Source organism: Lemur catta, chromosome 1 (assembly GCF_020740605.2).
Source record: "Lemur catta isolate mLemCat1 chromosome 1, mLemCat1.pri, whole genome shotgun sequence".
Lineage (NCBI taxonomy): Eukaryota > Metazoa > Chordata > Mammalia > Primates > Lemuridae > Lemur > Lemur catta.
In genome coordinates, this window is record NC_059128.1 from 175,502,328 (window position 1) to 175,507,150 (window position 4,823).

At 42.5% G+C, this 4,823-nt stretch overlaps 1 long non-coding RNA gene across 1 annotated transcript; it reads right to left on the reverse strand.

Annotated features, from left to right (window-relative positions):
* Window positions 1-1,087: 1,087 nt before the first annotated feature.
* On the reverse strand, window positions 1,088-4,083 carry LOC123630140. The gene is made up of 3 exons (XR_006732598.1): window positions 3,544-4,083; window positions 2,842-3,007; window positions 1,088-1,469 (listed from the first exon to the last, which is right to left on the reverse strand). It is a non-coding gene; the product is annotated as an uncharacterized LOC123630140 (long non-coding RNA).
* Window positions 4,084-4,823: the final 740 nt, after the last annotated feature.

Here is a 4,823-nt window from a genome sequence, read left to right on the forward strand (position 1 = left end):
AGTGTGATGGTGTCTAGAGGTGGGGCCTTTGGGAGGTGATTATTGTCCTTTTAAAAGAGGACCATAGAGATCCCTTGTCCCCTCTGCCATGTGAAGACACAGCAAAAATATGAGCATTTATGAACCAGGAAGAATGCCCTCACCAGACACCAAATATGCAAGCAACTTGATCATTGATTTCTAAGCCTCCAAAACTGTGAGCAATAAATTTCTGTTGTTTAAGGATACCCAGTCTATGATATTTTTGTTACAGAAGCCCCAACAGGCTTAGACAAATGGTAACTCTTACAGTAGTTTAGGACAAAAACCATGCAGTGATACCCCTGATGCTTCCCTGTCTCTCACATCCAAATCTTGAGAAATTTTGTTTGTTCTATCTTCAGAATATATCTAGAATATACTAGTTCTCATCAGATTCACTGCTATCACCTATCATTTCTAGCTTGGATTATTACAAAAATATTTAATCCTAAAGTGTTTGTTCTTTCAATTGTTCACTCAGCCATCCTACAACTACTAATGAAACAACCACTTATATCAGACTGTTCTGGGTACTTCAGTACACAGGGAATTGTTTTTTGGGCCTTTACAAAAAGAATACCTCTTACCCTTAGCCATCCTGAATCTTACTATGGCACACTGTCCTAGGACGTAACTGCTAGGGCACTAAATAGAGTCAATATGAGAAAATAATTCTAATGACTAGGTAAGAAATCATTTTCCAACATGGGATTCCAATGCTTTGTTTCTAAACCAAACTAGAGAACCCGACTGATAATTGTCATTAAGAATATTGTGATGATAGACTGCTATTATCAGACTGGCATATAACTCAGAAAAAATAAAAATAATTGAAAGACATTGCTATATAAATACTCCTCTTTCCTCTCAACTTAAATGAACAAAATGTTTTAGCCTTTATGTCTCTAAAAATGAAAGAGAGCTGATGTTGAACACTGTTAGATTCTAGCAATAAATAACATTTATCCATGAAAACTTAAGTTAAATAATAAAAAGTCCAATCTCATTAAGAAATACATTTTAATAAAATATTACTTTTTATGTTTAATTATTAAAAATTGTTGATCAGGTGAACACTGTTGTAATGATAAAGAAATTTCCCCCAAGTTGACCTAACATTTAGAACATTATGATCACAGGATATAAATAAATTTTATTTATTTTTTTCAGCTCCTTAAAGCTGTTGGAGAAATTTTAAATATAGTTGTCCCTATGTATATGCAGGGATTGGTTCCAGGATCCCCAAGAGTATACTAAAATCCCCACATACTTAAGTCCCTCAGTCAGCTCTGCACAACTCACTTACAGAAAAAGTCGGCCCTCCATGGGTTTTGCATCCAGCAAATACTGTATTTTCAATCCGTGTTTGTTTAAAAAAATATATATATATATAAGTGGATCCATGCATTTCAAACTTGGGTTGTTCAAAGGTCAACACATCTTTTGTCCTGCAGGAAAGTATGATAACCAATAAGACTTTCATGCCTAAAACCATACAAGATAAGAGAATCACGTAGGTTAGGGTGTATCAACAGCACATTATTGATATTTTGGACTGGTTAATTCCTTGTTGTTGGGGGCTGTCTTTGGAATGTAGGATGTTTTGCAGCATCCTTGGCATCTTCCCACTAGACAACATAGCACCCCATTCCCTAGTTATGACACCAAAAATGTCTCCCTAATTGCCAAATGTCCCCTGGGAGGCAACAGTCCCTTGCGAGAAGCACTGATAACCAGGATAGAATAGTAATACAATGGAAAGCTTTGAGTATCAAAATAGACGATATTTGGTATCAAACTACTATGGTATTTAATTCCATTGGATACAATTATAACAGCAATAGTTATTATAAAATGACATTTTACTATGCAGTGGAAATTACATTTGCCATTATTTACAATAATGGTCAAGAACTTTGGATGTTAGTTTATGATCCATTACCTGAAAGTATCCTGCAGTTCACAGGCAAAGTGAGAAATCTTTCTGATCTTTTTCTTACTGATCTTTTTCTAAACCTTAATACGGCACTTTATGATGGCATATAGATGTGATTTTTTAAATGATATTACACTGAATACAAATTGGAAGATTTAGTCTTCAAAGCCTTATACAAAGTGACTACTGTACTTATAAAATTTGGCTGCTACAACTGATCATTTATGCCACCTCTGCCAGGAATTTTACTTAAACTACTTATCTTTTTCTAAACCCTAACCTGGCACTTTAGAACTTACTGATCTCTTTCTAAACTCTAATATGTCATTTTGGAACACTATGACTTTATCTCATATGGTTCTAAGACTTTTTTTTTTCCTTTTGAGGAATATGTTACGTTCTTGAAGACTATCTTTCTTCATAAATGTCTAGAAAATTTAACTGAAAAGAACATTAGAGCTTTTAAAAAATGTAAACTATTTATATGCAAAAAAAACATTTTCCAAAATTCAACTTATATAGACTAGTAACCAACTTATATAGACTAGTAACTTATATAGACTTCCACTTTTCAAATGATGGCTATACAATTCCACGGATTTGGACCCTTTCTATACACAGGAGCAGTACAGGTACCTCCTTAATCCTGTTACTAGTCACCTAAATAGTCTCCCATTATGCCCCAAGTCTCCTCAGCTTAATCAGTTTACTGGCAAGAATGCCAACGGAATTATTAGTTCTAACTGTAAATATAAAAATTTACATAGTCCTTTTATTGTTTTAAAGCAATTCCATATATATTGTCTAGTATTAATCCAACAGATTTATGAGGCAGGTAAAAAAGATGTCAGAGATAAGAAATTTGCAGTTTAGTGATAACTTACCTAGTTTACAATTCAGCAGCAGCAGGAGCCACACTGCTGAACTACAGCACAGGTCTCCAGACCAATCACACCAATCTCTTTCCAAAAGAAACCTTCATTTGAGCTCTTGATCTTAAATATATTGTATGGAGTTTTCGGATACTTGAAGGCAAGTTAAAAAAAATTCCTGCCAAAGGCAGCATACAGGTCAGTTGTAGCAGCCAAATTTCATAAGTACAGTAGTCACTTTGTACAAGTGTTTCAAGACTAAATCTTCCAATTTGTCTGTATTCAATACATTATCATTTAAAAATTAAGTCTATGTTGACTATACTTATTAAATTGCCCAAAGATATTTTTTCAAAGTTTGAATTCTTACATCACAAGGAACAAAACATTCACCTCAACAGTTCTCAAGATGGCTGTATGACAATCAAATACAGAAAAGTGAATTTGATAATCTGCATGGTTGTTTTTCAATAAGTTTCTGTTAAGTGTTTATTTATATACATGCCAGTTACTATGGCCTTCAAAAATCATTGTTTAATCCCTAAAATTAACTCAGTTAAAACCCAGATATTTAATAACGTATCAGGAACCACCTGTCCTTCAGACTAACAATCGTTCCTTATTTTAACTATTCTGGCGCTAAAAGTAAAAAGTATTATAATAAAATATATATCCACAGCTACAACTAAACAATTCAGGTCCCCTAAAACTTACACCAAAGCAAGGTGCTTTAGTTCAGCATTTCCGAGTTATCTCTACGGTCTGAGGTGACTCTGAGCCAACGCTGGAGACCCAGGCAGCCCCGGGTGTCCCCATGGTTACCGCCACAGCAGCGCGCCGCAGGCGACAGGGCAGGCCCGGCCCCGCGGAGGGAGGGTGCAGCCGGGGCGCCCGCCCGCTCCTCAGGGACGCTCGTGGGCGACGCCGGGAAATTCACTTCGCCGAGTGGAATAAAACGGCTTCTGGGCCAGGATGGGAGCAAAAGCAAACCTGCCCACACCTCATCCCTGCTTCTTCGCGGCGGTAGGGGCAGACCTCCTGGCGACACGAGGCCGCGCTGGTTCCCCTTCACCCTATTTTCTCTTTAACACAGTATCTTGAGGACTTCGTTCTTTCCGTGCTCACCCGGGAAAATTTACAACGGGTCCACACAGATGACGCCAAAAATGCCGCTGCCAACCAGCCCGCTTCAACTCGCCCCTCTCCCACCGTTTTCTCCGCAGGCCCCACCCCCTACTGTCAGGCGCGCGAGCCCGGGTGGGGGCGGGGAGCCCGCGCTCCCGCCCGGCGCTCCTCAGCCTCGCCCCGCCTCCCGGCGCGCGCCCAAGCCGTGTAAGGCGAGCGGAGGTTGCCCCGCCCACGCCGCCTCCGCCTCGCGCCGCGCCGTCCGGGGAGAAGGACGCGCAATAGGCTGCCGGGATTCATTTCTCCTCCTCCCCTCCGCTCTTAAAGAACCGTTTCCACAGTGGCAAAGGCAAGTCCAGCAAAATTTAGCAAACATAAAAGATTAGCTACTGCTAAAAGTCCTTTTACCACCAGAGCTCACGACTTCATCCTCTCCCCTCAAAAACTCGAGCTCCCCCCGCCGGGCCGTCCCCCACCGCCGCTCCGCGAGCCCGCGCTTACGCTTTCCGGGCGGCGCGCGACGGGCTCGCCCCGCCCCGCCGGCCCCGCTCCCGCCCCTTCCCTCCAGCTCTCTGGAAAGCCGGCGAGTACGAGCCCGGGTGTGCGGCGTCGGGGACGTGCGTTGCTACTCTGGGGTGTGAGGCGTTCCAGCTCCTCTTCCCCTCCCGTGAGTCCCTCCTTTCCTCCGAGACCCCTCACGCCCTGTGGCTGGCCGCCACCGCCGCAGCTCTCGCGCCCCGAGCGAGCAGTGCGCGTGCGCGCGCACGTGGGCGCGCGGCCCGCGCTCCCTCCTCCTCCCGCTCCGCTATAACTTGGCTGGCGAGGAGGAGGCGCCGCCGGAGTCGGAGGGCGGGGAGCTCAGAGGAGGG